The 12,566-nt window shown below is 37.5% G+C and overlaps 1 protein-coding gene and 1 long non-coding RNA gene across 6 annotated transcripts in view; one reads left to right on the forward strand and one right to left on the reverse strand.

Annotated features, from left to right (window-relative positions):
* apba2b (amyloid beta (A4) precursor protein-binding, family A, member 2b) overlaps nucleotides 1-12,566 on the forward strand; it is an 86,676-nt gene that overhangs the window by 26,921 nt on the left and 47,189 nt on the right. The gene's annotated exons all lie outside the window — the stretch shown is intronic.
* On the reverse strand, nucleotides 7,638-11,937 carry LOC146583364 (uncharacterized). Of its 3 annotated transcripts, none has more exons than XR_014892140.1 (5): nucleotides 11,589-11,937; nucleotides 10,824-10,889; nucleotides 10,318-10,473; nucleotides 9,774-9,866; nucleotides 7,638-9,473 (listed from the first exon to the last, which is right to left on the reverse strand). It is a non-coding gene; the product is annotated as an uncharacterized LOC146583364 (long non-coding RNA). The 3 variants fall into 3 exon arrangements; XR_014892139.1 differs by having other exon boundaries at nucleotides 11,433-11,937; XR_014892137.1 differs by lacking the exon at nucleotides 11,589-11,937 and having other exon boundaries at nucleotides 10,824-11,125.

Raw genomic sequence — 12,566 nt, forward strand, 5'->3', positions numbered from 1 at the left:
ATGGATGAAGTTTCCAGGTCAGAAAAATGTGCCTTAAACCTACATTCTATCTGAAGGCCACCAGATGGTGATAGCTATGACTGCAAAAAGACTTCTGGTCCTATAGAAGTCTATGGGAAAACTGCTTTCTGTCTTGGCCTCTGCAAAGATTTTCCTGTTAGGTTTATGGGCTCAGTCACTTGTTTTGAATCATAATCAAGAAAAAAATAATTCTGTTTTGAAAATCTTGGTGATGCTGTGTTTCCAAATGAAACCATATGCTCATTTGCTAATGGTTTGTCAGTAGCAAGTCAGTAGCCAATGAGCAGGCAGTTTCACAGCCAGCTCCGCCCCTTCTTCTCAAGCGATTGCAAGCCTTCAAAACAGGGTTTCACAGTAGACTGTCACGGCATCAGCATCATGTGGCTTCGTTCATATTTTCTTTCTAATTTAATTAAAGCATTTTATGTTACCTTACCTAAATGACATCTACATATTTTACTGTCATTTTTTACCATTTAATAAACAAAACCGTATTTGTTCTTGAGGAAATTAAACACCCCTCTATATTTATTTATCACCGTGTTGGTAGGTGGTTGGTTAGAGCCTTATATGCAGGAGCATTCCTACAGCTGAGTCAAGCCTTGCAATTTTAACCCCAGCCGAAGATATTTGGTTAAAATTAAAAAGAAAGTCTTAAATGTAAATAAATATTTAGTTTTCTTAATTGCGTGGACAGTCTTAATCGCTGTCAGTATTCTGTGTTATAAAATGTATTTTCTGAATATTAACTGAAAAGGTAAACATGGGCTCTATTCAGAAGAGGCATAAACAAGAATCAAACAAAATAGTGTGACGATAATGTCACGACTTTATTCACCACTGTATTTCTAATGGTTAACATACAATCAAAGTGCATGGTCAAATACAAAACGCTGAACCTGAACCTTTGGTTAGCATCCAGTTGACTGTTTTGATCCAGAGGGCAGCGGTAGGAACCTTTAAAACATCTGCAGTGCTGTTTTAGCGACCAGAGACAGCAATGTGATGTAAGGGGATTCAAATGAGAGATGCAATAATCCAGATTTCTGGATCAGTGCTGCATGTGCCTCTGTTGTGGTCAGCCTGTCTTGCTGAGCCCCGTCAGACCTTCCTCTGCTCTTGCTGTCTCTTATGATTCTTGGCTCCATCCCCGGAGAGTGAAATTAGTACTCAGCACACCACAATGAAGTGACTGAGGCAGTGTATCAGGAAGCTGCCATCCTTGCATTGATTTTTCCCCCACCTCCTTTTACCTGTCATTTTGTATAAAGATAAAAGCATGACAGTTCAGTTTGTAAAGGTTGATGGAACATAAACATTATCAATTAGAATATAATTCCACATTTATTACCAGAGTCTTGATTTTTAAACATATGTAATTATGCTTGGAGAAACTTCCCTTTACTTTTTGCATACATAACAGTTGCTATGTTAACTCTCACCCTAGAGGAAGGCCAATTTATCCCACATCAGTTTGCAGCATGCTAGAGGGGAGATAATCTTACGAGCAGCAATAGAGACATGCATTAATAGAGCAGGCTGTGATAACAGTAGCTGCAATAAAATATGGGAAACAGGCATATCATTGAGAAAATAAAGGGTGGATGCAATGCTGTGTTTTATTCATTTTTGCTAGTCTTTTCGGTGATATATCTGTGCATTGTAAGCCTGTGTTTTTATTAATAATCCTTCTTATATTTTTCTGTCTAGCAATTTATATTCCACTTACCTTTGGTTTATGCATATTCGGATTTTATGTGTGTTTTTTAATGCAAGAAAATACTGCTTTTTTTTCTGATGCAGTTATTACTGTAGAGCAGTGAGGTTATTGAAATGTATTATACATTGCTTTCTTTTAACTGGGAGACGTTACTCTAGATTCATGTGCACATACAGCAGCAGACATTCATTTATGCTGCCTGCTCTTGCTGTAGCATTTGGGACTCCCTGTGTCTGCAGTATTTATGGGAAATCCATGGATTTTAAATCAAAGAGGGAACTGAAGTATTAGACTAGTTTTAAGGATGGTTGCATGTGTAATTTGAGTCAGCTAGTGCATTGCAGGGTTGCTAGCTGGGTATCCATGTAAACCCTGGAAATAGAATCGGACAGACAGTTTATTTTGTTTATTTAATTAAATTATTGAAAATATAACATCACTTTTGTAAGGACTTATCAGTGTGAGAGAGTACCTGAAGAGAAGCATTTACTCAAAACATCTTAAAAATCTTGGAATTCTGTAGAAATGGTCCAAAATTCATTCTTGTTCAGTCTGTTCAATCCTGCACAGCTAAGAGAGGTGCTTGGAGGTGCTTTTCCATATTTGCTGACATATATATTCTGTAAAACTGGTTTTGAAAAATGATGTGCACAATGTTCCTGACAGTTTTTTCTACTTTTGGCTCCATATGATGTCAGGGAAAGCAGATTTTCCTTAATACGGTCATGTTAAGTACGTAGCTCTGGCAGTGAGAGCAGAAGCCCCACTCACCTGCTGTTCAACCCTCCTGTTTGTGAGAGGCAGCCAATCAGAAAAAAAGTGACTTAAAAGGAGGGCAGCCTTAAAGGGAAAATAAATAAAATGACTGAATATGAATTATTCTTAACCGTTAATCACAGAAAGCTAATAATAGTAATAATAATAATAACAATAATAATTTAAATAACAATAATAATACTGCAATAAAACTGCAATGAATAGTTAATCCATTAGTCAATAGACAGGATTGTTGTCAGAAATTAAAACTGCATCAGGCTTTTTTTCTGTCTATTTTCAAATGGCATTGCTATTCCTACTTATTCAAATAAATGACTATTTTACATGATCATAAGTGTTTGGTTTTTGGGTTGGTTGACATCATGCAGACATCATGTTTGTCTCTAATTGCTTGTTTTGCTGACATGTTGACAAAGTGATGAATCTGCAGGTTGAAAATGGTCCTCAGACTGATCATTAAGGAAGACGCAAACCCAAACACCGGCTTATTTGTTGCTTTACATCTGCCGCAGAGGTTAAAAACATTTGGATGAACTAGAAAGAAATTAAATGTTTAAACAATCTTCATCAGGGATTAATCATCTAAAAATGTCCCTCATATTCATGCAATGATTCTAAATCAACGTCATATTTTATGTGAATGTGTTGTTACTTTGACCTTTCAGGAGGTATTAGTAAGTTTAGGTATTAATTAATCATAAGAGAAACATGAAATCCTTAACAGCTCATTTGATCTTGGTGTAATTTCCAGTTTTCTATCTTTAGACATGCTGAGGATTTTCACTAAGATAGGAGGGGGAGAGAAAGTGGTGCTGGAGACGGCTGTAATCAGGCCTACTCTCAGTTACCTGCATGTCCTGCCTTCATATCCACTATTTAAGCCATGACAACAATGACGAGACACAGCGTACCAACTCCAAATATTGCAGAAACATGTTCCCCACCTATTCTAGGTAAAACACAGAGCCAGATCCAGCCTGATTACCAAAAAACGAGCCACTGACTGTGCTCCTACTTGGCATAGTTTCTACTGAGCAATGTGAGTGAGATTTCCCCAAAGAAATCTAGGTTTAGCAATTCACAGTCTTAAAATAGCTTCGAATCATACATTATTACATAGCGGGCCTGCCTCCTGCGCTTGCTGCTGTAATTATCGTCTCCTTGTTTTCTCCAAACTTCCACATTCGAAAAGACACCCTAACCTTATTAGCATAGCTTTATAGCTGATATGAAGGGACTCGCAGATGTGCTGTAAGTTTCTAAAAAGCAAAGTACTTTGTAGATTGTGCAACACGTGTGAATAGAAATTGCTAAAGTTTGTAAAATTAGAGCAGTTGCTGGGGAATACAGAAAATATAGTTTGTGTCTAAGTGGAGTGGAGGTGGCCTGATTTCAATCTTCCAGCCTGACTCTGTGTGTTTCCCTTGGGTACAGTAAAGCATAAAAGATGCTGAGAGGTGTGACCCCCCGCTGAAACCTCCACTGCTTCGAGAGGATTGATGTGACAGTTTCACACATAACGAACACGCGCGCATACACACGCAGTACGACAGGCAGTCAGATGCACCAAACTAGAGATACTGTGTCAAGTGGCAGGTCACACACACACATGTGCACACACAGATAAATAAAATGTCAGTGCAACACAGGGCTGCACTGATTATGAAAACCAAGCCTGTCTGTGTGTCATCTGACTGTCTTTTGTTCTTTCGGGAGTGCCGCCGCTCCTCTGCGTGGCCGAGCAGGCGCTGTCTCAGTGATTAATCCTCGTCCTATTGGCTGGCCAGTGATACTCGAAGCAAACAAAAACCCACACAAAGCTTAGCAGCGTGCTCGCATGGTGCTTTTCAGGATGTGCAGGCATGCAGGCTGGGCTTGCAAATAGAATCAGTGCAAAACAAAGAAATGAAAAACATTAAAGCACCCCCCCCCCCCCCCCCCCCCCCCCCCCCAATACACACACCCACTGGCAAACACTGACCCTTTGGAAAGCTTGCCCTCAATTTACAGTTAATTTTAGTCAACACTTAGACGTGTTGTTTTCGAGACATTTCCATCAAACTCTGCATAGATGTGGGGAAAAAGGTGAGAAAGGCAGGCTGGGGTTGATGGAATGAATATTTTTCTCCTGTTTTCCCCGAAGGTGATTGTGATTGACCGAACCCAGAAGTTATTTCATGTGCCTGACTCCAAACTGTATTAGCGGGCCTGGTCTGTCTGTCTCTCAACAAGATAAGGCGATATTACCCTGCCCAATATTGCTCGCTCTTTTCTGCACTGTCACTGAATACAATGGCCATCACTGAATCCTATGAATATTATTAGCATTATCCTCAGGATTCTGTCAATGTGCGAGACAGCTTTGTGGGAGCAGAAGTACACTCTGTTTTTGCTGTGGTCTGATATTCGAGCTGTCTCTTGGTGAATAGAGTTGATGCTGTGGTGTATTGTCCAGCTTAAATCCAATTATGAGGACACTGTCAAATGTCCATTACTGCTGCTAATTAACAAAAGGTTACCTGGCTCAGCAGTCTTCCAGCCGTGGCCGGCGTTGCGATTTGAAAAGACCTGACAGAAGTTAAGAGAGTGAACACTGCTGAAGAACAGCCGCTGTTGATTAGAAGTTGACAAAGAATGAGGATTATAGGGCCGAGAAGAGGGGTCAACATCAAGGAGGACTGTGAAAAACCTCTGACTGAGGGATCAGGTGGAGCATTGTGCCAGCTTGGGAGCAATTCAGAGATAACACAAGAGGAATGGCAGGTCAGTGTGTGGCAGACTCCTAATAATGTCCATAGCCAAAGTCTAAGCAATAAAAATGACCTACTCCTCCTCAAATTAATGTTAGTATTTATTATTTACCTGTGTAATTATAACACATACTTATATAGAAATCAAAACGGTAAAATCCTAATTTATCAATTAAATTCCAATTATATTTTTCCCAATTTATAAAGGAAAAAAAGATCACTTTCGCCTTTCTCTTTTTTTCTTTCTACTCATTTCTAGTCCTGTTAATGACAGAGCATGGACAAGAAAATAACGAATTTAATCAGCCAAGACTGCAAACATATATTTTAATTAGCAACATCCCCATGTGCAGCTACATTGAACCCCATTTATTTTGCTGTCAGCTTTCAGCCTGTTAGGGAAAGAGCAGCGCGGAGAATTTCTCATTGCATCCAAGTCAAAATATTTTCCCTGCCAGTGATGTGGGTGCACGGTGGCAGTCCCGACCATGAATGGGAGCTGATGGGATGTCAGGGCTGCTTTTCCTGTTTTCCACCAAGTTCATCTCTCTCAACTCATTCCTTCTCATCAGTAACCAAACCCAGTTGGCAGCTTCAATTAAACCCTGTGAAATTGCCCCAGTATCTGTCTCCCTCTGGGGCCATTTAGCTGTGTTTAGCTCTCTGCAAGCTGGGCTTGCCGCCAGGCAATCTTTATGAAACAGTGTTTCATCTTCTTTCTTAAAATGTAGGTCAGTGTAGCCCTACGACCCACCTGGCCAGATCATAGATGTACTCACTGTGAGTAAACCCGCATGATGATCACTTGCTCTGGTTGTATTTACGTGTAGTAATGACACGGAACAAGTTTCAAAAAGGCAGTTTGTCGACTCAAAGACATAAAGATCAGAAACGCTGCATCGTTTTGAATCATAATTCAAGTGTTTTTGAACAAATCAAAGACAACAGACGGCATGCAACTGCGCACTAAAATGTGCACAGCATATGTGAGAAGCTGCATTTTTTATCATTTTTTTAAAGTTTCAGAATTCGTTTTGAAGTTATACTTGATTTAAAAGCCAAAATATTGCATAGGCACACTAATTTCTGTGGTTGTTTAATGACAGCCTTCCTGCACAAAACAAGCATATCTCCCATCTGTTGTTGTGGCTTCACCACGCTATAATGAAGCAACATTACATAAGAGGGAATCCTGAGTACTGAATATCAGAGTGGCTTTGAATTAGTCGTAGGCACAAAGCCGCAGGACGGTCATTTATTTAGCTCAACTGGCACAAAAAGTTCTGCAAGTAGGTTGGAAGTGGATCGCTGCCAATACAAGAATGTTTTCTGCACACTAACTTAGTTTCTTTAGACCTCCACGTTACCAGAGGCAGCTACTTTGTGTCAACTACATTTACTGAGTGTGTTTTTCCATTTGATGTGTAACCAGTAAAATGAGAGCTTGTCAGTAGTTACTTCAATACTATGTGAGACTTAGAAGAGATAAGAGGTTAATATGAGAGCTCTGTTGCTTTTAATTCATTGTATAAACTAAACCTTTATTGAGCTTTCAGACAAAGTTTTTTGGTTTCTAATTTTTGTTTATATTTCAGCAGTGACTCTCAGATTTTGGTGTAAGGTAGGTAACTCATCTGACTGCTGGTTACCCCCGAGGAAACAGAACCCCCCTGTTGAAGCTGTTACCCCTCCCAGGGCTGCAGATAGAGGGGCTGGAATTTTGTTTTTTCAGAAATACTGTCAAGCCAAGGGGATTTTTTTCATTCCTCAAGAATTTTTTTCTCCCCGTCTCTCTCCAGCGGCTCTTGTTTCCTGTGTTAATGCCACAGTGAAATCCATGATAAAATTCTTGTCACGTTTTATGGCAAATTAATCAGTTTCGAGATTCGTATTAGTACACTTCTTTTATTATCAGAATATGCTAAGATGTGCTGCTCTTTAGTTGAAACCGGGGCATTGTGTGTTCTTTCCACTTTTTCCTCCCCTTCCAATGGCTTTTACACTCAAAAAAATGAAACGTTGACTTTAATTAAAATTATTTTGTCAACAGGTTCCACGAAATTGAATTATGTTAGTTTAAAGCAAAAATCTTTAGTTCATCTAATTTAAAAAAACTACTTAAGATTAACAAGACATATTTAAGACTAACTAAATCAAGTTATGTTGTATGAACATAGATGATATATTTTCAGGTTAGATAGTTTAGATTAGTTACTTCAACACATTTCTTATTTGTGGCAGTAAAATGTTAAATTTAAGTTAGATTAATTCAAATATTATATTTTCAGCCACCTTGTGCTTTATTAATTAGTTTTACATAAATCTATTTTGTCAACAGGTTCCACACAAATGAATTAAGTACATCCAACTTATTTTTTAAAATTTCTTTTATTGCCAACACATTCAGTGAGCATTTGTGTAAACCCAGTCCAAAATAAAACACAACAGCTCATTAGGGTTAGTAATTAACAGTATGTAGACAGATGCAACATCAAGACTTTAAATTAAATGTCTGTATCTACCAGAAATAGAAGAAGAAAAAAAAAACGCATTGAAGATCACATAACACATTGATAAGATGACACTTGAGTTATGCACATGTGATGCTAGTAAGGTCTGTGAGTGTTTTTTTCTTTTAGTGTCTAAAATGGATAGCAAAGTTGCTATTTGCAATGATTGCTTAGGGTCAGTCCAGTAACACAATGCCAATGAAGTGCTTTCCTTTAACAATGCAAAGTGAAGTGTCCACCTCAACAGCCACAATTAAAAAAAAATTTATGTAACAACAACAATAATAATAATAATAATAATAATAATAATAATAATAATAATAATAATGATAATAAATAGTCCACTGATATTAGCAATCAAAGAAAATTACATCACCATCCCAAATAAAACTTTAACAAAACATGCCAACATTATGGTCTAACAATAAAACAGCTTGTCAGCGTTCAGTTTTTTTGCAACAGCACAGCAGTAACCATTTAACACTCGCCACTGTCAACATTTATTTTACCAGTGTTTGGGCAAAAAACTTCAGATGTAAACATTTTAACATGGAAACAATTGTTCGTCTTTAAAAGTCCACAAAATATACATTCATCCTGCATTCCCAACTTGGATGATCTGATATCCTCGTGTTGGTGTTGTTCCCAGACCATCATGAAAATGTTGTTCCAGGTTCAACATTGCAAGTGACCAATCACATTGTTGTGACGTTATTCTTTTGCGCGCCAAGCCATTTGTGCATTTATGAAATTCCAATGTTACAAGGACAATATCAATTCTGCTTAATGTTTATTAAAGGGTTACGGTTAGGGTTAGGGTCAGTTGATCGGCGGACAGAGGCGGTTTCACGCAGCTTAAGTACAGTTTTTTGTTTTACGCCGTTTTTTCCCGAAGTCGCAAAAGTATGACGTCACAACATTCTGATTGGTCACTTGCAATGTTGATCCTGGAACAACATTTAGTATGATGATCTGGAAACAACACCAACACGAGGATATCAGATCAACCTCCTAACTTACCCTTATTTTTAGTATGTATTGCAATTACCTTTACAATGCACACAATGTAACACAAACTGAATATGAACATATTTCCACCTCATAACAATATGCCTTGAACGCTAATATACACACCACCCTTCAACATTTCTGGTGCAGTATCATCTCTCAATTAAATCCTTTAAATCTCAATACTTTTGATTGTCTCTTACTAGCCCCCCCACAACAGTAAAATCTCTCAAATTGTAGTAGTTTACAAACTTTTCAAAATGTTCTAAATTTCTCTTAAATGTAATTTTCCCGTTATCTGTCATTTACAAATTACCATTTTATTCCCATTCAGCCTCTGAAAAACTTCTGTCCATCTGACAGAACATTCATCATCCAAATTAAAGGTTGGCTTATTCATTCAGTGTATTCTTGAGCAACTGTACCTTGGTCAAGAGTCTGCTGACATACAGATGAAGGAAGAGCTTCTGAAGTACTTCAAAGAAAGCTTTCAGTCTTGAGGTTAACTGAGATTCAGTGCATATATCCCACCCATTAAGAGTGCACATGCAGAGGCCAGGTCTTCCAGGTCATGCAGGACACACTAGATGGTTATACCCACATCGGCTGGAGGAGTGCTGGCATCAGCTCTTTCGATGGTAAAGATAGCAAGGGTAATTTGTTCCAGCTCCCTCTGAACAGCTGTAGCTTAGACACAAAAACATAGAAAAATGGCATCCAGTTTTAAAAAAAGAAAGAAAAAGGGCCAAAGCTACCCTTTAATGACGTAAACACAATATTAGGAACATGCACCCCAGTGCGCCACTATTTCAGACTACAGATTCAACGATAAATATAAATAGTTTGGGTATACAAGAAGATTTCCCAAAACATTTAAACAGGTTCCATGCAAATTACAACAACAACAACAACATTACAACATGCAACAACATTAGTTATTCAAAATTTGGTTTAATACAGATAAAAAACAAAACTAAAATTACCAACCAATTATTCTTTGAAGAGGATGCTTGGGTCTTCATTCAGGTAAAAAGGTAGTGCCCTGAGGACACACTCCCTCCCCTTTTCAATAGTTTCCTTCTGTAGAGAGTGGCAGAGATACAGGAAGAGAAAACAGATATACTTTAGGATGACAGAAACTCACATTATACGCAAAATGAATGACATATCCACTGCACAGATAGACATGTACACAAGACCAACTAATCATCACATGGACATGAATAGTTAACCTGTTGGGCAGGGTTTCCACCACATTATATATGTCCATAATGGAGGTAAAGACAAACTAATACATCATCTTTTTTGCATTCAAAACATAACATAAAAACATTCACTTCTGGTTTAACCTAAATCGAGGGATCAGATTTTACATATGTTTAGGTAATTTAAATTTTCAACATTTTGAGTACCAAACTTTGTCTTGCTTAATATAAATGTAAGTGCACTGTGCAGCTACCATACACTAGCTGTTTAAATTTGAAAATGATCTTATTAGCCATAATATTTTGCTACCAACAGAATAACGCACCTGTGTGGCTGGGGCCAAAGTTTGTCTAATTTTCTTCCCTGCAACGCCTCCTTTTTTCTTGAAGACTTTTATGAGCTGGTCAGTGTATTGGTCAAGTTGTGTAAAAAGCCTTGGAACATGTGCAGCAGTAGTAATCCTCACATATTCTGCTTCCACCTGAAAATATGTCAACAAACACAACATACTGTACTGTAAATATACATACTATATGTACACATATACAAACTAAAACTAATGTAGTAAGACCTCATTAAAGCTATAATTTTAACACAAACATTTACACAAAATGCTAATGGAGCCATTACAGCTTTTATTGTTATTTATCAAGTTCCAAAAAATATTGATCACAGCTGATCTGAAAAGAATTTCATGCCTCAGGCCCTTGAACTGCAACCTTTACCATGGTTCAGATGTGGAGAAGAAATAACAGGGGCATGGGATGGGTCACAAAAGAAAACTTAACTTATAAAACAGTTTTGTTTTTAAAACTATAACAGTTCACATACCACATACAAGCTCAGCAATACCACATACACCACATCAGTATAGGAGGGAGCAGGTAAAGGCAGGATCTGAGATTTATAAAGTAAAACAAGAAATTCATTACTTAATTTCAAGAAGCAAATTATTGTTTGAATTACAACTAAATAAAATACTACTCAGAAGAAAAGCAAGAGATTGACACTGCCATGTGCTAACTTTCTATAGAAGCAATTATCACCAGGTCTGTCGACCTCCATTGTCTGTCCACTCATATGTCTTGAATAATTTTATTAAAAAAATTAAGTGTGTACTTTCACCACCTCTAATTTATAACTACATTGATATGTATAACTCCGCTAGGAAACATGCTGTGTTTACAGACCATTTTTACATAATACAGATTACTGATAGAGCAGAACAATGGTGTCACAGTGGCTTTCGCCCTTGACTTTTTGGATTTTAAATGTCACTTTATGCTATCCTTGCTATCCTATTCGATATTTCCGACTCTCGGATTACAGAAAAGGAATCCCAAGAAAGCAAATGGAAAAATAACCCCTTGAAAGAATAACCCCATGAACCCCTGTAGCTAATCCCTTAATAAAACAAAAAACAATAAAAATGTTTCTTACACAGTCCACAAAATAAGCATGTCCAGGACCCAGTAAAACTAATGTAAAACAAGCGCACGCAAACGATATAACATGTCTTGTAAGACAAACGCAAAATATAACCATGCTGGACATATAGATACTACACAACATAGTCAAAGAAAAAAGTGGTCTTACCTCTCAAAGAAACAGTAGCTTGGCGCCAAAACAGCCTTTTTCAGTTAAATTTGAAGTCTTGTGCATGAGCAGGCACAAGCCGTGAAACCTTCTTGTTCTGCGCGGTTTCATTACAACTGTTTTTGCATTACTGCCACCTTGTGGATATACAAGGTATATCGATCCTAATTGACTTAACTTAAATGTTATGCGATCAAGTAACACATTAGTATTATGTACGTTGAATAATAGACACAATTACGTAGACTTGATTAGAAAAACATATGTTAACTTAACAAAAACATATATTTTAAGTAAAATGAAAATAAATAATTAATATACACTGAACAATCCACCTCATTCATTTTTTTGAGTGTACAACACCTTTGAAGACATTATCTGCTGAAATAAATTCTTAGCCCTGCATTAAAACCCATGAACAGTTAACCTGAGGCTCATTCACACAGCAGTGTAAACACTCCGTAGCTGCTGGTGCTCCCCTTTTTTGTCCACATGGATCTGCAAAACTCCCTCAAATATTCAGTATTCTGTGAGGCCTTCTTAAAGAAATGAAAGTTTCATTTTTACATTTTTTAGTAAAGTCCGAAAGAAGTTCAAAGCCCACGTTTTTTGCCTTACAGTATTGCCTTCATTTTTGCTCTTCTCTAATTTGTCCAGTTCGGCTAATTTTATATGAGCAGGATGCTCTTTGTGAAAAAAAGACAGAAAGAGGATGTTTTTGATTCAGAAAGCATAGTGGGCCTGTATAAGCCTACTGAGTAACCAATATTTCTTCTGCAATATCCTTCATGTCATCTTTGACTTTCAAGGTCGATTTGGAACTGAAAACTGTTGTATAGACTCTTTCAAAGTGCAGCACCAACAAAATAAGAGGGGAAGATACTAGGGGTGCAACAATACTCGTATCGATATTGAACCGTTCGATACAGTGCTTTCGGTTCGATACGCATATGTATTGAACAATACAAAAATTTTTAT

This window comes from Mchenga conophoros, linkage group LG1, assembly GCF_057382185.1.
Source record: "Mchenga conophoros isolate Kocher_MC1m ecotype Shallow Benthic linkage group LG1, M_conophoros_male_GT1.1, whole genome shotgun sequence".
NCBI lineage: Eukaryota > Metazoa > Chordata > Actinopteri > Cichliformes > Cichlidae > Mchenga > Mchenga conophoros.